The following is a 23,512-nucleotide window of genomic DNA, read 5'->3' on the forward strand; positions in this document are numbered from 1 at the left end:
TCCCTTGTTAAAGGCCCTCACCGCTGGAGCGGGCCTTTAATGGCTGGAATAGCCCACTACAGTGGGCTATAAGGCTTTAATAGAGTCATAATCTAGAAATCTTTAACAATGTATTTTACTCTTTTCACAAATGCATGTACAAACAACAGAGCTTAAAACCATCCTCGCATAGTGCATCATGTGCTTTTGATTTCATTTGGCTGGTATTTAATTTAAAACCTCACATGAAACAGACAAAGCTTGAGTAAACTATTTCGAAAGTACAAACTCTACATTATTCATGCCACAGTCATCTTAATCTTGTGTTCTGTAAATCATCAACTCAGCTATAAAACAAAAAGGGTCTCACTCCAATGCTAAACTGAAACATGCTCTCTATAATTTAAGGCCTAACTAGATGGTTTTCAAATCATAGAGCCTATCCCACTCGCACGTGTTTACTGCAATTCCAAAATGCATGATATTGTTATTGCATAGTGCTTGTTTTATTTTACGAACTAAAAAAAGAGATTAAATTGAACCCTATGCTACCGAAACAATTATAATTTCTATGATGTAACAACTCTAAAAAAAGCAAACACAAGGAGATGATGGGCGGAGTGCTGAAACTTTTCAGACACTCACCCGAGCCACATATCTGGGTTGAATACATCATCATTCTTTAGCTTACTTTGCATCCATAGTTCAGACCGAGCCATATGCAAATCAGTCTTGACACTGTTCCTCATGGGAATAATCCAGCAGGAACTGCCAAGCCAGGTCTTCTTTGGTCCAGAAACAAACATCCTGGGACCGGTTTTGAGGTAACACCCCTGATCAGCCAAGCTAGCTTTAATCCTCTGGCAAAGTGAGCAAGGGACCCAAACCTGGACATACTCTGCCAACTTAGGGAGAACAAACCAAACACAAGGAGATGATGGGCGCAGCGTTGACATTTTTCAGACACTTACCCCTAGTCACAGATCTGGGTTGAATCCATCATTGTTCTTTAGCTCAATTAGCCAACCCTGTTCAGGCCCAGCCATATGCAAATCAGTCTTGACTCTGTTCCTCATGGGAACAGTCCAGCCCGAACTGCAAAGCCAGGTCAACCCTTGACTGGAAACCAACATCCTGGGATCGGTTTTGGGGTAACACCCCATACCAGCCAGGCTAGCTTAAATCCAGTGGCAAAGTGAGTAATGGACCCACCTCTGGGCATACCCTGCCAACTTAGGGTGAGCAAAGCAAACACCAGGAGATGATGGGCAGAGTGCTGAAACTTTTCAGACACTCACCCCAGTCACAGATCTGAGTTGAAACCATCATCCTTCTTTAGCTCACTTTGCCACCCCAGTTCAGACTGAGCCATATGCAAATCAGGCTTGACCCTGCTCCTCAAAGGAACAGTCCAGCCCGAACTGCCAAGCTAGGTCTTCCTTGGACCGTAAACAAACATCCTGGGACCGGTGTTTGGTGTACCACCCCTCATCAGCCAAGCTAGCTTGAATCCAGTGGCAAAGTGAGCAAAGGACCCACGTCTGGGCATACCCTGTCAAATTAGGGTGAACAGAGAAAACAAAAGGAGATGATGGGCGGAGCACTGAAACTTTTGAGACACTCACCCTCAGACACAGATCTGGATTGACTCCATCATCGCTCTTTAGCTCATTTCACCACCCCAGTTCAGATACAGCGATATGAAAATTAGTCTTGACCCTTTTCTCATGGGAACAGTCCAGCCCATACTGCCAAGCCAGGTCTTCCCTGTACCGGAAACAAACATCCTGGGACTAGTTTCAGGGAAACACCCCTCATCAGCCAAGCTAGCTTGAATCCAGTGGCAAAGTGAGTAAGGGATCAACGTCTGGGCATACCCTGCCAACTTAGGTGAACAAAGCAAACACCAGAAGATCATGGGTGGAGCACTGAAACGTTTCAGACACTCAACCCCTTTCAGAGATCTGAGTTGAATCCATCATCGTTCTTTAGCTCACTTCACCACCCCATTTCAGACCCAGCCATATGCAAATCAGTCTTGACCTTGTTCCTCATCTCCTGGTGTTTGCTTTGCTTGCCCTAAGTTGGCAGGGTACACCCAGACGTGGATCCCTTGCTCACTTTGCCACTGGATTCAAGGTAGCCTGGCTGAGGAAGGGGTGTTACCCCGAAACCAGTCCCAGGATGCTTGTTTACTGTTCTAGGGAAGATCTTGCTTGGCAGTTTGGGTGGACTATACCAATGAGGACCAGTGTCAAGACTGATTTGCATACGGCTGGTTCTGAACTGGGGTGGCAAATTGAGCTATTACATTTAAACGTAAACTATATTATGAACATTGTAACAAAACCAGACAGGCACTAATAATCTAATTTAGAGCTTACTACAAATCCTCTAGAAACTTCTTCTTTATTATGATTAAAAAACTGTAAAATAGGATTGGTATGGATAAAGAAGAGTAATAAAGGATAGAAATATTAAGCAAAATTAAAACAGATTTACTAGATCATTGAAAAGAATATGAAAAGACTTACCGTAAAACACGAGTAAATTCCAATATTATATTGCTACATTTTTAGAGATGCATGCAATAAACAAGAAAAGAAACCAACTCATTGAATCGATCCCCTGACTTACATTATCACAATAGGATGGGAAGCAATTTACTGTACAAATCAATAATTTTTTACCCAGCTGAGTCATTTATGTATTCCAGGTACTTAAACTCGAACTTCAGTGAGTCATGGCTTTTTCTGACCAATACTCTCTTTTGTTTTCTATAATATGAATATTATTTTCTGGAAACTTGTTGTGAGTCATTGGATCCAAGAGGAAACTTTTATTGGTGATTAAATGCAAGATATTTAAAAATATAGTTTTCTTTGTTTGTAAGTAGATGGATTCTAATAATGAGAAAATAGTTTGCAACCTCTAAAAAGTGTTGATGTGTTTTTAAAGGTGCCTTTGCCTTTACCCCACGCCCAATACTTATTATTCTATTGATGACTGTGCGCTTAGTTTTCCATGATTTAATATGACTGATGCACATAGGCAGTTTGTATAGCAGGGTAGTGCTTGGTAAAATTGAACTTTTCAGATGGAGTTTCTTTTTGACTGCACAGTCATTTATTATATCCAGTGGGTAGGCGAAAATATCTTAAATTTAAAACAAGCGAAAATCACTGCAGCAGAGGAGAGAACAGCCTACACCCTGCCACTTGTGAATACTCACAGTGATTCTCCTAAAGAGGATTTCCAGCTCCATGCTGTAAAATAATAAGGGCCTTCATATGAGCTTAGCAATCCTCCTGCAGCCCGCCACAGCAGTGCTACGCAGAATGACTGCAAAGCCCACAGTATGACTGCCAGCTGGATTACAACAGTATTCCTTGGTGGGAGGGCAGTGCTGCAGCAGTTTCATGGTGGTGCCTGTCTAAGGCTCATAGAAGAGGCTTGCACAGGCACCGCTGATACACTGCTGCAGCACGTTCCTGCACGGTATGGAATGCACCATGTCTAGAATTCCATACTGTGCAGGAACTAGGGCTGCATTTCCAGGGGGGCACAACATGTGTCCCCCTTCATGCACCACTGGGCCCTGGAGCAGCGCCCCGTTAGTTGCCTCACCGACACCCTTTTCATGACAGGCTCACCGCCATGGAAAGGGTGGCGGTGAGGCAACTCATAATATGCTTTGTGATGCCACAGTGGCACCTCCAGCATATTACTCAGCCTGACCCCCAACGCCATGCCGCGGGATCCTGAATCCCCGGTTGTCGCAGCGGTCCGACTGCCACATATGTAATACTGCGGGTAGGCCTGCAATCTAGCAGTGGTCGGACTGCCACCACTAGTTTGGCGGTCTTATGGACCACCAAACTCTTAATAAGGCCCAAAGTGTTCAATATGCAATCCCAATAAATATATCACCAGTTTTTTTCAGCTACTGATCCTATTTTAAGTCAGAATTTTAAATGGATTAACATCAGCTGTATTCCCAGCCTGGAGAGGTATATTCTTTTCCCACAGATTGAAGCCATTTTTCAAACTGTGGATGAGGAAGTTCTCATTCTACTGAACAAACATTGATTACACAGATTTGTAGTGCTAAGATTCACATTATTCTCAGGCTTTCTGTCTGAACTCCATCTATGTACATTCAATATTGAGCTTTTTCTTTATTTCTCGTTTTGCAATTACTCACTTTTTGTTCACCAGTCTCCTGCACTGCGTCATCACAGGGAGCACCAACTTAATGAATATTGTAGCATTGTTTGTATCTTTCTTTTTTTGATCTACAAGAAAATACATTTGTTTTGAAACAACGTTTTTTCTTTGGGGTTTGTTCATATAGGTTGATCATAATGTCTCTTTATCAGAGGGAACCTTAGTTATTGCTTTTGACTTGAGCACCCAGGTTCCCAAAAGTACCGGGTAGCCTCTTGTTTTGCTTAATTTGAAGACCCAAATATATATTCAGATAAGAAGATTGTGGATATAAATCGTGTTTATTACATACTTGTGAGATTGGCATGCTGGAGATACATCATACGCTAAACCAGCAATCAGTAATACATTTGAAGACAGTTGGATTGATATACTGAATAAAATATCCTTAATATTGAGGTATGGTCGTGAGGCTTTGGTTAAAATGTGGAGCACAGACTTTGTTCACCCACAGCAGGAACCCTCTCCTCTGGCATTATACATAGCTGTATCTGCAAACTTTAGATAGTGCGTGGAAACTCTTCATAATTTTCAATAACAGAAACGGTACACTTTACTATGTCTGGAGGTCTCAGTTCTTAGTAGTAGAATTGTCTGAGCAGCTCCTTTACAATAGTTTACTGAAAATTAGGCAATATGAGAATGGGGTGCTTTCGAGGATCCCCCTATATCTTTTGGCTTTTGAGCTTTGGTTGGCATAAGCCCTTTGTGTAGTCAGATGGTGTTTACTGTATGGAATGTACTTGTAGCCTGCTTCTGCAAGTACTCTCGTCCCTTATTCCAGAATGTTTTGTGCATGTTACATGAAACTTTAACTTCACTTCCAGTAGAGTTTTTTTTAACTATGGTTTCATATGATCTTGTTTCTTATAGAGAAGGGTGAATGTTGAAGCTTGAGTTTGGTTAAATACATTCTATCCTGTCAATGAGCATTTTGGTAATGCTCACATAGAAAAGATTAAGTAAGGAATCAGTCGCAAATTTGATCTTACTCTTGTCCATATGTTTCATTACCGCCTCCATTTGCAAGGATTATAAGAATGAAAAAGGCTGAATTATAGTAGGTTGATATGTGCTTTTACAATTTTTTAAAGGCAGAGTTGTAATTTTGCACAGTACAGTTTTCTCATAACTTCTGAGCTAATTATTACATGGGATACATTGATTTCTTTCCTCAAATCGGTGTTACTTCATATTTGTGTTTATAGGTTTACATTTGTGCACACCAATATGACTACTAGTGGATAAAATGATGCGTAATGAGGATAAGACAACCATCGCCCCATCTAGTGTTATAATGTTTCCAGTTAGTGTCTCTATGCTAGTGTTGATCATCTTGCATACATTTTGATTTTGAATCCCCACTATTCTGTTTGGGCACCTTATAAGACTCTATTTATGAAGCAGTGTGTAAAAAGAATCTGTTTGCACTTCCTCTGATTTACATATAATTTCTTTTCAAAAGGATAATTCTAAGTATGTATTCTGGTGGGGGTGCATATTAAACCTATCAGAGTATCCATCAAAACCCTTTTAGGGCCAGCAATCAGTTTGCCATAGAGCGTTTGTACATAAATTGGGTGGGTCTTTGCTTGTCACTTTCTATCTAATACTATATTGACAATAACGTGTTCCTGCTAAAAACCTCCAATATCTCATGACTAGAATCAGGCAATTATTATCATATTTCTAATTTCTGCATAGATTACACTAATAGATACAAGCCAAGAAATAAAGATCAAATCCACTCTACTTTATCTTTTCCTTGTTTATAGAATGTGTACATCAACTTAATTTACTCAGTCAGTTAGTGAAGGTAGACTCAGTGTCAGTGTACGTTATTAGATTATAGAGACTCCATATTTCATTGATTCCTTTTCCTAAATGTCAACACACGGTTATTACACATAGAGGGCTAAATGATTATATCATTGAACTTATAGAACATCAGTAAAAATTGCATTCAATTTACAAAATCAATTTTCAACAAATGAGAGGAGGAAATTATAGAGCTTCAGTAAAAATTGCATACAATTTGCAAAATCTATTCCCAACAAATTAAATTAGAGGAGAAATGTATAGAACATCAGTAAAAATTGCATAAAATATACAAAATCAATTCTCAACAAATGAGAGGAGGAACTTAGTTCTATAAGTTCCTCTTATCATTTGCTTCTCATAATCATAGAATGATTAAAACAAATTAGAAACAGTGCAGAGGAAAACACCAAGACTGTGCTAGGTGTATACCTCATTTTCTGTGAGAAAAGCCCTGATAATCTAAACTTTGGGATGAGAAGTGCTTTATTCAATTACAAAGCAGATATATTTACATTTTTAACAACTAGATGAGGGGCAAAAGGGCTTCAATTTGACATTCAAAAATATGTTTTGACAGAAAGACAATGAAATACCATCCATAGTAGAAGTAAAAGGCAGCACATACGAGTAAGGCAGTGTTAATGTATCTTAGCCACCCACCATCACTTTACTTTTATATGTCTATGTAATCATAGAACATAAAACTCAAAAACGGTCTGTCATTGGTAGTGATCAACATCAGAATTAATGACACAGCTCACTGACTTTAATGTAGACATAGTATCATACATTAATTCCAGTAGTGCTAGAACTATTTTCAGACTGGGGGTGCTGCAATCAGAGTTCTATTACCCACGTTATAGGGATTGTGAAAAATCACACAAAGCAAGGATACCAAATGAGCCACACTTTCAGTAGTAGAGTGATAATGGTTTGCTTTATAGCTGATGGAACATTTTAGAGCACACTGTCATAAATATATTACTAAAGTATGGTGTGCTAGTGCACTGTCATTTGCCAACAGCACATTATCATTGAAATGACCACTACATTTGCACATACGTTGTACACAACTATATAGCGAACAAACGAAAATGTGTGGAAATTGAGTTACAGTGAATATCAATATTTTGCACATCAGCAAGTGAAGTGTCTTGATTTGTTTTGTTCCTAGTAAAATGACAGTTTCCATCTCACTTCAAAATTACAAAACAAAGCGTTTCCTTTGTGGTTACTTATCCGCTGGTAAATTTTGAAATGTTTGGACAGTTCATTTACAGGTAATTACATTTTGTTAGAAAATATATTATATCACAGCCTTTCCTTCCACACTCCCTGCACTCCAGACAGGTTGTCACATTGTTCACTTTTAAAAATCTTCTCACTTTGTAGCCAGAGAATGAAAAATACACACCAACCTGGGTTAAAGGAGAAACACAGCAATTTGACAGATGACAGTCTGACAATTGACCTCTGTCTTTGAACACAGCAAATGTGAAAAGTTAAAAACAAAATATTAAGGCCTCTTTGTTGCTCTTTCACCTTCTAAACTCCAGCATGCATGTTTCTGGGGGTGCTGTAGCACCACCAGCACCCCTACTTCCAGCGCATATGGGGCAAGATGTAGGAAGGCTATTACCGGTCGGTAACGGCCGAAATTAACAAATTTCAGCCGTTACCGACCGGTAATAGGCTTTTGTGTTGTAGGTGTGCAATTTACAGATTCGGTAAATACCGAATCGGTATTTACCGATTCGGTATTTATCGAATCATCATTTACCGATTCGGTATTTACCGAATCTGTAAATGACATGTAGGAAGCACTTTGAAGAGTGCTTCTGTGCTTTAAGGATTGGTTATTTACCACCAACTATAAGTTGGTGGTAAATAACGAATACCTCTGTAAATGCAAATCTGTGCATTTACACAAGTGCCATGTGGTAGACATGCATGCCCTTAGGGCATGTATGTGTGCCACATGTTCACACAAGCACTATTCAGGGGTGCAACAGGGTGTCAATGTGACACCCTGCCCCCCCTTGACTCTTTCCCTATTCTACCGAATCGGTATTTAGGCCCATAGGAATGAATGGCAATTACCGAATCGGTAAATACCGAATCTTAATGATTCGGTAATTTTTACCGATTTTTTATCTACATAGCATTTACCGATTCGAAAATACCGAATCGGTAAAATTCGGTATTTTCGAATCGGTAAATTTAAATTACCTACATCTAGCCTATGATTCCTTCATGTGTAGACTGTAGTTCCTGCTTTTTGGTTTTGTCACTTTCTCATCTCAACCCTTATTGTGCCCACCTGGAACCCAAATCATAGTTCAATCAGACTTCTCTTGTGCCTCTCTTATGATGAAAGCCCTTCTTGCCAATCTGTTGAATTTTCCTGATGAAAAGATCAATCCCACCTGCAAGTGACCTTAAAATCCTCCTCATCATTGCTTTCTACAAACCTCAAACAATGTTCTTTTTCCGATAAAGAACCAAACGTTCAAACCTATTTTCGGAACAGGAACTATTCCAACTGTATTATAGGACCTCTGAGAATCAAATTGATGCCTTCCCATCTGAACAATTCCATCCTTCAACAGACAAGTAATACGACCTTCATTACTATATATGCACTGAAACGAACTATACATGAATGATCATTATCACACACTTATTCTAAACAGATTTAATGCCCAAAGGATATAATATTTACATGCATCCTGAATGTTTGAAAGGGTAGTGTTCAAGTCAGCAGTTACCCCACTTTCAACCACATATTTCTGATGGTAACTATACAAGCTCCATTTCCTGTTTGGAGAAGGTCTAAAATGTGGAAGGCAAGGTGTCCAGCAGTTGACTACCTAGTGCCAAAGTGAACTATTAAGGCTCCAGTCACTTAGACATTTACAGAAGTTACTATCAGATATCAGAATGTCAGCAGGATCTCTATTGCGTGATGCGTGAAGACAATTCTGTTGATTTAGAAGGAGTTCAACTTTTTAAAGGACCTGATTACCCTAATTGCAGGCAATGCATCACCCTACGAAAAAAAACATTGGTGATAAAGAAGTAGTGTTAGGACAGTAACATGGTGCATAATATATTAAATTATAACATGACAGTGATTTACCAGTTAAAAAAAAACATTCACATTGGCTCAGTGCCATATTACTGAGATTATGAAAGCTTGTTTGTGATTGGCACAACTTCTGCAATAAAAGCTTTCTTTTTTTTAATTCAGCCTCAAGGTACAAAATATATACATCCCAAATCTAAATCCATCAGACATTGATTATTTTCATAGCAAAACCAAAGGGGATGATGGACGGAGTGTTGAACAATGCAAGCACTCACCCCCAGTCAACTGATCTGGGTTTAATCCATCATCATTCTTTAGCTATCTCCGCCACCCCAGTTCAGACATGGCCATATGCAAATCAGTCTGACCCTGTACCTCATGGGAACATTATTCCTTATAGGTAGGCTGCAATTTGAAGCATTCTAATAACATATGTGGGGTCTGGTACAGAAAAAGAAGCAAAGAAAAAAGAAAAAGAGATGTATAGGACGAGGGGGAAGTATAACATACACAATACCGGAAGTCGCCTTTTCACTCTTTATACTATAAACGTTTTGTAAAAGCTTATCTAATTCCATCCTACCTCACATCTTCTATTAAGCCATTGAATCATAGGTGCCCAGATCGTATATCCTTTCTCCTTTGCTCGCCTCCCCTTGTTCTCATATAAAGCCGTTTCCTAAGTATATATATTCAGAAGCCGATTAAACCATACTGTACACTCAGGGGATTCAGAGTCCTTCCAAGCCGTAGCTATCAATAATCTAGCTACTGCCACTGTAATAAATACAAAATCTTTTTGAGATGATGTCAGTCCAACTTGAATGTCATATCCAAATAACATTAGTGATGAGCTTAAAGTAATCTTCCTATTAATTGTTTGCAACCAAAACCTTTCCATACCAAATTTTAAAGGTGTCAATATACTACATGTGGAAAACATATGTATGATATCAGCTGGGCTGGCTTGGCACCTTGGACAATCATCATTTTCACGTTTCCCAAATTGAACAGTTTTGCGGGAGTGTAATATAAATTAAACAGGGTCTTATAATGCTGGGGAAAAATCTTTTTACCCATTTCCAGTGACATATCTAAATCTATCTCCTCATCCCCCAGTTTTTCGGCCCATTTTGTCTCTAGTTTTTCCAAATCATCTGGAAGAGTTTCCATCAGAATAATATAGTAATCGTCAATCCTTGCATTACTCCGATAAACCATATCAAGTATTGGTATTGCCCCGAGTTTGAAAGACACTTTAGCCAACATTTTTAGATGACATCAGATTTGGATGCATTTAAACTGAGACCTCGTATCCATGCCCATTTGCTGGACTAATTCCTGGAAGGGTATCCTCTCTAATTTGTTGTTATACAAGTTAGCAATCGTTTCTATGCCAGCCCATTCCTACCCTTTAGCCATATCATCATATATCTCTGTTTGAAAGGCTGAGGATTCCCATAGAGGGGGATGTCCATTGTATTTTGGGATTTTTAGTGCTCTACTAACTTTAGTCCATACCTTCCAAGTCGCTTTTAGGCACTTGAACCGTTTTTTTATAATAGCTGGGTTCAACTTGCTTTAGACCTGACCTATGGCTAAGAGGTAGCTAGAAGGTAAGTCAACTTCTTTCCTGATCCTATCCTTTGTTAACTAAGCTCCCATCTGTTGCAGGGTAGCTGCCGATAATAAAATATCAAGTTAGGGGCGGCCCAGCCTCCTCGATCTTGCGGAAGTGTTAATAATCTTAGGGAACGTCTAGTTTTCTGATAATGCCATGCAAAATTCGATAGACATTGAATCCATTTTCTGTACAGCAGTACCCGTCAATTCCAGGGGATAGAGCGAAGTAGATATAGAATGCTCTGGAAGACTTTCATTTTTAGTATATTAATTCTACCTACTATTGTTAGCTGCAGTTTGTCCATCCGCCCTAACTCTATACCTATATCATCCAGCACTGGATCAAGATTATTTGATCATAGTGCATCCAAATTGGATCCTATCCTAATCCCCAGATATACTGCAGATTCAGTCTGCCGCTGATCTTGCATATTATAGTGCCGTGTACATTTTATCTGTATTTTGCCCTTATTAAGCAGATATCCTGACCTACTCCAAATTCCCCCTCCCCCATTCTCTCAATTTCTTTAATTGCTATCTCTGGCTCAGACGTAATGATGGCGATATCGTCCGCAAAAGGCAATACTTTAGTTTTATAGCCATTGCTTATTATTGTTTTGATCCTGGAATTCGAGAGCAGTTGATAGATAAAATGATCTAATTAGATAGCAAAAAAGGATTGGGGAACTTGGACATCCCTACTTTGTCCACAAGCTACCTCTATTGCCCCCGATGTGCTTCCCATCACCTGCAGTTTTGCGACAGGTGTATGGCTGTGATTAATCGTGGGCCAAACCCCCGCTCTGAAAGCGAGTCCCATAGATGTTGCCAGGCCACATGATCAAAGGCCTTCTTGGTGTCTAAGAGGATCACAGCCATTCAATCCCCATTTACCTCTGCTATATCCAACAGGGATATCACCCATCTTATGTGATCGGTAGTTCCTCGGCCTGGTATAAATCCCTGCTGCCATCGCGAGACTAGTTTGGCTATGACCCTCTGCAATCGATTAGCTAAAGCCTTTGAGTAAATTTTAGCTTCGGAATTTATCAAAGAAATGGGGCGGTATGAACCGGGCAACTCTGCTGGTTTGCCCTTCTTGAAGAAGATTATTATATCAGTTTCCTGCCAAGAAGTAGGTGGAATTCCTCAATATTGCACATCCAAAAAGAGATCAAGCAATAGTGGAGCCAGATCTGATTGAAGCATCTTGTAACGCTCAATTGGGAATTTATCTGGCCCAGAAGCCTTTCCAGATGATAAAGAATTAACAATGGTTATTATTTTTTCCAGAGTAAATTCTGCTTTCAATTCTAACTTCACATTTTCATCGATCTTACGCAGCCTTTTACACCCAGTCCTGGTTGACAATTGAGCCAAATCAGTAGAATCAGCTTGATATAGTTTCTGATAGAACTGTTCAAAACCCCCCATAATCTTTACAGAGTTGGTTTGGAGAGCCAATAATCTACCAACCGCTTCCCCATATTCATAATTTGTTTTTGATATGCCTGGTATGACTGGGCAACTTGAAGTTGAAAGAAGCTATTTATTTCTGCTTTAGTGACTGCTATTTTAATCCTCACCTCATTTATTATCTCCTGCCCCCCTTGACCAACCAATTGAGTATGCTCTGTCGCCAATTGTGCCAAAAGCAGCATTAACAAATTAACCTTATTGTGACATTCCTTACGTTGTTGTCCTACATAACTTATCACTTCACCCGTTAGTCCAGCTTTAAAAGCGTCCCACACTATAATTCATGGGGCGCTATCCCGGTTCATATAAAAAAATTCTCTAGCCCCTTTTTTAATATGACACCTGAATACTTCATCTATTAGAAGATTTCTATCAAAAGACCAGTGGCTTTGTTTCCCCCCCTCTATTTCCTGCCGAGTTATTTCCAATAGAAGCGGGTTGTGATCTGAAAAGATTTGGGGCAGTTTAACTATTGTAATTTTATCCCCCATCCGAGTAAGAACCATAAAGTAATTTAAGCGCACATATTTTTGATGCAGATATAAATATTAGGTATATCCAGGGTCTATAGTGTCTTTATACACCCAAACATCCGACAGCCCATGACTATCCTTAAAAATGTTTAGAGCCCGATCGACTTGCGGTTTCCTACCCTTATATTGTAAACCAGCATCTCGTGAAATCCAGAGGTGAACATTAAAACCCGCACATACTAATAATGCGTTGACCAGGAAGCAAGCTAAACCTCGAGATCCTCCGAGATTCTAAAATCATCTTGATCTGAGCCATAAATAATTACAGTCGTAACCCCTGTTCTTAATGTAGCAATGGCCCATTTTCCCCATTTATCTGCCATTGTGCACTTCACAGTACCCACATTGTGCCTAATAAATATTGCAACTCCCCTTATCGTTCTCGTTTGTGAAGAGCAAGCTATACATTTGTAGCCTCTTATCTGCAAGTGGTCTTTATTGCTCCATGGGATATGAGCCTCCTGTAGACAGATAACTTCAGGATTTCAAAACCATAAGATCTCATATACCCTGGCCCTTTTCTTCTTATTATTCAGCACTCCCACATTTACTGAGCAGATCCGCATTTTATCCATAGCAAATTGCTAGAAGCCACCATCTAATTTGTTTTAATTGTCTCCATTTTCTTGTACCTTGCCAGCTTTTTTCCCCTTTAAACCTCCCCAAGCTCCCTCCGGAGCTGCACCCTCCCTTTTCCCACCTTGCCCCCAGCCACTCAGTCCCAGAACCCCTAATCCCCCTCATCCACCCCCTAGAAGCTTCCAGACCAAGGGACTGGTATGACATGAAGCAGTGCTACGTCGTGATCCTTGAAGCACCCCCATTTCAATTATGTCATTACAACAATACAAAAACCATACTGCACCCATCCCAGTGCCTAAATGACAAAAAAAGTGCACTACCCAGCAACTTGATCATATTTACATTCCAACATCCCCTAGACTTTCCCATTTAATTTGTCTAGAAATTCCTTAGCTTTAATTTTGGATGTAAAAAATCGGGATCAACAATTTACAGTTTGGCTAGGTTCATTAGGCAAGCCTGTGCACCCTTTGCCTGGAACAAGTTAATCATCTGTTATAATCGCCAGCGTCCCTCTACGGTTACATGACAGAAATCTGGTCGTGTGAAGAACTCCACACCATCCAATTGGCACTTCTTATTCGGTCTAGCCTTCTGAAATATGATCTGCCTGAGAAAGTGGTTTCCAAAATAGACTAATACGGCTCTAGGCCTGCTGTGCACTCCATTGTGATGTTTTGCTACCATAGGGACTCGGTGCACTCGCTGGAATTTCTGAGCCAACTTCCAACCTACAACCTCGAGAAAAGTTTTTGCTACTAGATCAACCATATACAGGCGGATGTCCGCTCCCCCTTTATCCTCTGGTACGTCCAGGAATCTTAGATTGTTCCTGCACTGGCGATTATCCTTATCTTCCAGTTTCCATTGAACATCAGTTAATTTAGCCTCATGTGATTCATTCTGAAGCTGGGTTGCCGCAATATCCATCCGTCCTGAGCTCCTCAGAAGCGGTCGCTCCTCACGCTGCTCCCTGCTCTGACCTGGAATCTGGTATCGTAGCGCTATACTGCCAGATTGCTCTTTGCTTGTGAAATCAATAGCGCATAGCTCGCATTACTTCTGCTTTTATTTGTGCCTGATTGCTGTTTAAATTTATCGTAGCGCTATATTGCTGATTAAATTTATCATAGCGCTATACTGCCAAAGTGCGCATTAATTATTAATCAATAGCGCTTTGCTGCCTTTGCCTGCTTAATCGATTTGTGCCTGATTGTGCTGGTGCCATTGCCCATTTCCTAGCCATTATTCAGGTTGTGCCCCAATCTCGTCGTGTTAGGCTTTTGGCCTGCTGCCATTTTGTTGTTTGTTGTTGTGCCTCCCAGCCCAGCTCTCCACCCCGCTCCCGCCTCCCAGCTGCACCTCCCTCCCACTGAAAGTTAGGCTCTACCGTCCTGTTCAAGCGCTGTGACCGTCCTGAGCTCCTCAGAAGCGGTCGCTACTCACGCTGCTCCCTGCTCTGACCTGGAATCTGGTATCGTAGCGCTATACTGCCAGATTGCTCTTTGCTTGTGAAATCAATAGCGCATAGCTCGCATTACTTCTGCTTTTATTTGTGCCTGATTGCTGTTTAAATTTATCGTAGCGCTATATTGCTGATTAAATTTATCATAGCGCTATACTGCCAAAGTGTGCATTAATTATTAATCAATAGCGCTTTGCTGCCTTTGCCTGCTTAATCGATTTGTGCCTGATTGTGCTGGTGCCATTGCCCATTTCCTGGCCATTATTCAGGTGGTGCCCCAATCTCGTCGTGTTAGGCTTTTGGCTTGCTGCCATTTTGTTGTTTGTTGTTGTGCCTCCCAGCCCAGCTCTCCACCCCGCTCCCGCCTCCCAGCTGCTCCTCCCTCCCACTGAAAGTTAGGCTCTACCGTCCTGTTCAAGCGCTGTGACCATCCTGAGCTCCTCAGAAGCGGTCGCTCCTCACGCTGCTCCCTGCTCTGACCTGGAATCTGGTATCGTAGCACTATACTGCCAGATTGCTCTTTGCTTGTGAAATCAATAGCGCATAGCTCGCATTACTTCTGCTTTTATTTGTGCCTGATTGCTGTTTAAATTTATCGTAGCGCTATATTGCTGATTACATTTATCATAGCGCAATACTGCCAAAGTGCGCATTAATTATTAATCAATAGCGCTTTGCTGCCTTTGCCTGCTTAATCGATTTGTGCCTGATTGTGCTGGTGCCATTGCCCATTTCCTAGCCATTATTCAGGTTGTGCCCCAATCTCGTCGTGTTAGGCTTTTGGCTTGCTGCCATTTTGTTGTTTGTTGTTGTGCCTCCCAGCCCAGCTCTCCACCCCGCTCCCGCCTCCCAGCTGCTCCTCCCTCCCACTGAAAGTTAGGCTCTACCGTCCTGTTCAAGCGCTGTGACCGTCCTGAGCTCCTCAGAAGCGGTCGCTCCTCACGCTGCTCCCTGCTCTGACCTGGAATCTGGTATCGTAGCACTATACTGCCAGATTGCTCTTTGCTTGTGAAATCAATAGCGCATAGCTCGCATTACTTCTGCTTTTATTTGTGCCTGATTGCTGTTTAAATTTATCGTAGCGCTATATTGCTGATTAAATTTATCATAGCGCTATACTGCCAAAGTGTGCATTAATTATTAATCAATAGCGCTTTGCAACCTTTGCCTGCTTAATCGATTTGTGCCTGATTGTGCTGGTGCCATTGCCCATTTCCTAGCCATTATTCAGGTTGTGCCCCAATCTCGTCGTGTTAGGCTTTTGGCTTGCTGCCATTTTGTTGTTTGTTGTTGTGCCTCCCAGCCCAGCTGCTCCTCCCTTGCCCCTCCCCCCTCCACTATCCACTTATGACAGATGCCTCTGCGCGCAGCGTTCACGCGCAGCGGACGCGCCACATGCGCGCCGAAGGTGCGCCAAAGGTAAGCCCGTCTACGCCCATCCGCGCCTAGACCGCGCCCAGCGCCAGACACCCTGGCCGCCGCGAGACCCACTCCGCCCGCCTAACATACGACGCAGCTACCCTCTCAGCACTTAACCCCGGCCGACCCCCAACATGCTACCAAGCCGCCCCAGGTCACACCCATGGACCCTTCACCTGCCGCTCCTGCAAGTTCGACTGCATGAGGACCCACACCAAATCCACTAACTCCAATCAGAGATCCGACACTAACCACCTGAAATGCATCCTGCTCAACACCCGTTCGGTCCACAGACACGCCATTGACCTTTGGAACCTACTCGACACTACATCGCCGGACGTCGCCTTCCTTACGGAAACCTGGATGAACACCTCATCAGCTCCCGACATCGCTATAGCCATCCCGGACGGCTACAAGATCATCCGAAAGGACCGCACCAACCAAACAGGAGGAGGCATCGCCATCATTCATAAGAACACCATCCGCATCACGACCAGTTCCGACGATAACCTCGCAGCCGCCGAACACCTTCACTTCCAGATCCACACCAACCCCAAGACCACACTCAGAGGTACCCTCATCTACAGACCACCAGGACCCTGCACACAATTCAGTAAAGACATCACTGACTTCATCAGCCCACACGCCCTCCCCTCCGAAGACTACATTCTACTGGGAGACCTCAACTTCCACCTGGAAAAGAACAACGACAGCAACACCACCACCCTTCTGGACAACCTCGCCAATCTTGGACTCAAACAACTTGTGGACACCCCCACACACTTTGCCGGGCACACGCTCGACCCAATCTTCACCTCCAGCAAGCACATCTCCTTCAATCACACCACAGCTCTCCATTGGACAGACCACAGCTGTGTTCACTTCAACTACAAAAAGACTACGACCCACAACCACCCACAACCAACCCCCCGCAGAAACTGGAACAAAATTACCACCGACCAGCTCTTCACATCACTTCACCAAAACCCTCCTGCCAAATCATCTGACCCAAACCAAGCAGCCACCAACCTCACACAATGGATCACCCACAGCGCTGACGAATTAGCACCCTTGAAAAAACATCAAATCAAGCAAAACAGCAAAAAAGCCCCCTGGTTCAACGATGACCCTAAGAAATCCAAAAAGCTCTGTCGCACCCTCGAGAAAACCTGGAGAAAAAATCCTACCACTGACAACCTGACCACCTTCAAGAACGCCACCCGCAAACACCACCAACTGATCCGATCCACCAAGAAATCAGCATTCAAGGATCGACTCGACAACAACGCCCACAACAGCAAGGAACTATTCAACATCGTCAAGGAATTTACCAACCCCACCGCCGGCACCAACGACATCACTCCCTCCCAAGACCTCTGCGACTCCCTAGCCTCATTCTTCCACAACAAAATCGCCGACATACATAACAGCTTTGAAAACCATCCCGGAAACCAGTCCACCCCACCCACCTCCGAACCAAAACCCCCCTCCAACAACCTCTGCGCCTGGAACACAATCACCACTGAAGACACCATCCGCCTGATGAACTCCATCCACTCAGGATCGCCAACCGACCCATGTCCCCACCACATTTTCAACAAAGCAGACTCCATTATCGCACCCCATCTCCGAGACGTCATCAACTGCTCCCTCAACTCCGCCACCTTCACGGAAAGCTGGAAACATGCCGAACTCAGCGCCCTTCTGAAGAAACCCACAGCAGACCCCACTGAACTTAAGAACTACCGCCCCATCTCGCTCCTCCCATTCCCTGCCAAAGTCATTGAGAAAGCCGTCAACAGTCAGCTCGCCGCCTTCATCGAATCCAACAAATCCCTCGACCCCTCACAGTCCGGCTTCCGAGCCAAACACAGCACCGAGACCGCCCTCATCGCAGCAACAGACGACATTCGAACATTACTGGACAACGGAGAAACAGTTGCCCTCATCCTACTTGACCTCTCCGCAGCCTTCGACACAGTCTGCCATAACACCCTCATACAATGCCTCAGCAATGTCGGAATCCAAGGAAAAGCATTGGACTGGATCACCTCATTCCTCGCCGGAAGAACCCAGAGAGTCCACCTCCCCCCTTTTAGATCAGAGGCCACCGAAGTCATCTGCGGCGTACCACAAGGATCATCACTCAGTCCCACCCTCTTCAACGTATACATGAGTCCCCTCGCATTCATTGCGCACCAACACAACGTCAACATCATCTCCTACGCCGACGACACCCAGCTGATCCTCTCCCTCACTAAAGACCCAAACACCGCCAAAACCAACTTACACAAAAGAATGAAAGATGAAGCCGAGTGGATGAAAAACAGCCGTTTAAAACTGAACTCGGACAAAACGGAAGTCCTCATCTTAGGCTCATCCCCCTCTGCTTGGGACGACTCATGGTGGCCACCGGCCCTGGGAACCGCACCCATACCAACGGACCACGCACGTAACCTAGGCTTCATCCTGGACTGCTCCCTCTCGATGACCAGACAAGTCAACGCCGTATCTTCATCTTGCTTCAACATCCTACGCATGCTCAAAAAAATCTTCCGTTGGATCCCCACCGAAACAAGAAAAACGGTCACCCACGCACTGGTCACAAGCAGACTGGATTACGGAAACACCCTTTACGCCGGAATCACAGCCAAACTACTGAAAAAACTCCAATGCATCCAAAACGCTTCAGCCAGACTCATACTGGACATCCCCCGCCATGCTCACATTTCCGGCCACCTGAAAGACCTCTACTGGCTCCCCGTCAACAAGAGAATAACATTCCGTCTCCTCACCCATGCACACAAAGCCCTCTACGACCTAGGACCCGAATGCCTCAACACGCGCCTGTCCTTTTACAGCCCCACCCGCCAACTACGATCGTCCAATCAAGCCCTCACCGCAATTCCGAGAATCCATAGATCCACTATGGGGGGAAGATCCTTCTGCTACTTAGCGGCCAAAACCTGGAATTCCCTCCCCACCCACCTCCGCCTTACACAGAACCACCTCTCCTTCAGAAAGCAACTAAAAACTTGGATATTCGATAAGTAAAGTACCCCCCCTCTCTCAAGCGCCTTGAGACCCTCTGGGTGAGTAGCACGCTATACAAATTTTTGAACTTGAATTTGAACTATCTCAAGATGTTCAGTCCTTGTTTCCAGTGCGGTTAGCCGATCCAAGATCCCACCACAGACTTTAGCAATTTTCCAGACTCACCCCTGGACCTTACGGATAGCTGTCTGGGAGCACCTATTATCTTGTCTGGTCTCTTCTCGATGTTCCAAAACTGATAGTAAAATGGTATCCAAGGTTGTAGTAGAGGTTTCTTCCGGGGCGGATGTTTGCTCCACTGAGCCCCCAATGAGCAAATTGGTTGATGTCTAGCCCCCATTTACCTTATGCATTTTCTTCCCTCTACCAAACTCAGGGTGACTAGCTACCCTATTAGCTTTCCTCAAAGTTATAGCAGAGTCTCTTCCGCTGGTGTCTGGAAGACTCTCACTCTCTTTCACTCAAACTCGTTAAAGCCAGGGAGTCCACTACTGACTCTGTATCTTCTTATAGTGAATCGAAATAGTCTGTTGCCTCTACTTCAACATCCCTCATATGTTTTCTGCTTTACTTAATGGGATTATTAGAGTTAGTTCCCTGCCAATTTAGATTCGTACCTCCTGTCTTGGTCTTAGGCTTGGTAGCCAGTGCTTTATTCTCCACTAATTCATTTTGCAAAGGCTCCTCAGAGGGGTTCGCCATATCTGATGGATGAATTAGTTGAATTGATTGTATTTGTACTTCTGCTCTCATTAGCACCCTCAGTCATGACTTGGTCCCTTCCAACCTCTGACAACGCATTATCAGCAGATAACTGCAGGTCCCTGGTCTCATTTCCTTTAATTTGCTGGTCCGACATTAAGGGAGGACTGTCCACCAATCCTGCAAGTTCAGTCTGTCTCTTCTGTCCCATCAGTGAATTTCCCCTTGCTTGTGCATTTACCGGCAGGGTCTGTGAAGGCTGTTGGGTTGCCGACTCATTCCTTTCCCCGTCTAGCCTTTCTCCATGCTCCGGTGTCACGGTGCCAGCGCGTCCTTCTTGCTTCTTAGAGCCGCCAAGCAGTTCTGCTATCGTTGGGCCGGGCATTCGTTGCTGGCGCTTCTCTCCTCTACTTTTCCTCTCGGGAAGCTCCTTCCAGGTCATAGCTTCTCCTCAGTGTCCAGGTTGCCGTGGAGATCCTCCCGGTGCAGTACAGACTTCTGATGCAGGTCAATCGGCCGGCGCCGCAGCCCCCGCAGTTGGAAGGGAGGGTGAGGGGGGGGTTAAAGCAGACCAAAGAAACTTAGCTGTGGGAAAGGCCGCTTTATTTGGAACAGGTGCGCTTCACAATTAAATTAACCTCGGCAAAGGTCTTCCAAAACTAAATCTCACTAAATAAATAAATAACCTTAACCCCGCCCCCCACCCCTCCCCTAAAATTTTTGATGGCCCCTCCCCCACCCATACAATACAACATTTCAAAACATTACAACATTATAAAACATTACATCATTATTATAAAACATTACATCATCATATCAACCCCCTAACTTATAAATACCAGGCCCTCCGATAACCAACTCACATGCCTGCCCCGTCACCTCTGTCAAACCCCCCAAAACGTGTAATCAAACAACCAATGACCAACTTATCCTTTCCCTGCCGATAACCCAACCTGACCATTAATCAACAAAATCTACCAACAAACTGCCCCGAAACAACCGGACCCCGCACGGCACCTGCTCCAAGAGACAAATTACAACTGAAAACCCCCCTGCACCACTGCTCCAATCAAAAGCTGCCGAATGAAAAACCATGAAACAAAGGAGAGGGAAAAAGAGAAAAAACTAAAAAGACCACAATAATATAACGAAAGGGAAAAACAGAAACTAAACTAATGATAAAAAGTTGGGAGGGAGGGAGGGACAAAAATTCCTAGCTAACCTCCCAGCCACCAGGTCACCAAACCTAAAATGGTGGCTGGGAGGCGGGGACAAGGGCTACAAAAACCTACTAGAAAGAAGCCCAACCTGCCTTTTAGAAAGATCTGCCTAAAAACACCCCCCCACGGCCCTCCCAAATCGCCCGGGGGGGACCTCCCTACGGTAGGCAGCCCCCCCAAGCCCCACTTGGGAGGGAGGGTGAGGGGGGGGTTAAAGCAGACCAAAGAAACTTAGCTGTGGAAAAGGCCGCTTTATTTGGAACAGGTGTGCATCACAATTAAATTAACCTCGGCAAAGGCCTTCCAAAACTAAACCTCACTAAATAAATAAATAACCTTAACCCGGCCCCCCACCCCCTCCCCTAAATTTTTGGATGGCCCCTCTCCCACCCATACAATACAACATTTCAAAACATTACAACAACATTATAAAACATTACATCATTATTATAAAACATTACATCATCATATCAACCCCATAACTTATAAATACCAGGCCCTCCGCTAACCAACTCACAAGCCTGCCCCGTCACCTCTGTCAAACCCCCCCAAAACGTGTAATAAAACAACCAATGACCAACTTATCCTTTCCCTGCCGATAACCCAACCTGACCATTAATCAACAAAATCTACCAACAAACTGCCCCGAAACAACTAGACCCCGCCACCCAGGAAGGAGGGGGGCGGAGCAAAATGACCCCCCCCTTTCTGCCCCCCAAGTAGGAAAAAAGGAAGGGAAAAAAGATAGGGCACGAAAATCATTCATCGTTGCACGTTCAAAGCTCTAGCCAAAACTTCTCTCAATTCCAACAAATATAGGTCCATTTCTATTCTAGATAAATGAACTCCGTCATCCCTGAAAAATTCCACAGACTCAAAACGTATCTCTCTATGAGACAATCATCCAAAACCCAGTTGACGGCAAAATCTGGAAACTTCAGAGTTAACCTTCCTAGCCCGGTCAATCGCTCTAGGATTCACTGCTCCTCTCCAGGTCCTACGCGGAACCAATTCCGTCCATAAAACATGACAACCAGACCAACGCTCCTTAATGATGGCTAAATCCCTCTTGATCGCCCGCAACAAGACCACCCCTTTGGTTGCACAAAGATCATTCTCACCCAAATGAATGAGTAATATATCCGGGCAGCAAATCCCAACCACTCCTTTATTGAGACATGGAAGAAGTTCCCTCCAAAGCATTCCCCCTTTTCCTTTCCAAACAATGTTAAACATTTTATCATTGAAACCAAGCATTTCACCAAAATAACTTTGAGCCGCTTGAACCCGTGCCCATTTGATGAACGAATGCCCCACGATCCAAACCGTCACCACTCGAGAGCAGGGCCCAGCTACTGAACCTGAAAAAGAAAAAACAATCAATACTCAAGGCAAAGAGGATGACGCATTCGCCTCCCCCGCGGTGCCCCACATATATCGTTGAAAGCACTTAGAAGACCAGCGCCCCAACCGCATGATGTCCCCTTGAGCCCAGCCTCTATTGTATGCTTCTGTCGCAGCACCAATCCTAAAAGAATGCGTTCCATATTGATCCCCATCCAAGCCAATCTTCTGCAAAGCTTTACGCAAAACCATGCGCAATTGATAAACCGTAACAGGCGCCTTATTAATGTGCTGAAAAACAAGGTCACCCTCAACACCCCCAGAAAGCGCGCGCCAACATAGAGCCAAACGCAATGGACATGTAACTTTCGGTGAACGAGCCTCCAAACACACCCCATTTCCAACCTTCCTCTGATCAGTCTTAGAGCTAGCAAGCCACACATGCACACCTTCCTCAGAACAAAAAACGTCCCGCCAGTAAACCCCTCCCTTAGAGTTAGAACCCAACAATTCTGAAACTCGAAAAGCCCCAAAAAACATGAAAGCCATCAACATGGCAAACAAACAAGCCTCAAAATCATCACTACACACAGAAGGCAGAATCTCTAGAAGCCGAGCCAGGGTCTGCCAAGATAAGGGGGCCCTAAGCATTTTAGTACCTCCCCGCTCCCTGGCCCAACCCTCAAGCATTCTTCTACCAATCTCACCGGCCGAAGGAGAGTAACCCCAAAAGAGCTTACCCATGAACGAAATCCCTATCAACTTCCCTGCAATAGTCACTCTAGACAAACCGTTATCCATGAGGTCCAAGATGAACTGAATCACATCCTCGGAACGACGCCAATCCTCCTCTCGCCTGCATGCGCCTGATTCCAAAAACTTTTTCCATGAATGGACACAGACAAAGAACCTACCACCAGCTGTAAAACCCGACGTTGCTTACGTGCGACAGATGTATTGGCATTGGGGACGGTGA

General features: G+C 43.7%; 1 protein-coding gene across 1 annotated transcript in view; it reads left to right on the top strand.

The window, feature by feature from the left end:
- Positions 1 to 23,512, top strand: part of ALKAL2 (ALK and LTK ligand 2) — a 288,764-nt gene that overhangs the window by 123,380 nt on the left and 141,872 nt on the right. The gene's annotated exons all lie outside the window — the stretch shown is intronic.

This window comes from Lissotriton helveticus, chromosome 6, assembly GCF_964261635.1.
Source record: "Lissotriton helveticus chromosome 6, aLisHel1.1, whole genome shotgun sequence".
In the NCBI taxonomy this organism is placed as follows: domain Eukaryota; kingdom Metazoa; phylum Chordata; class Amphibia; order Caudata; family Salamandridae; genus Lissotriton; species Lissotriton helveticus.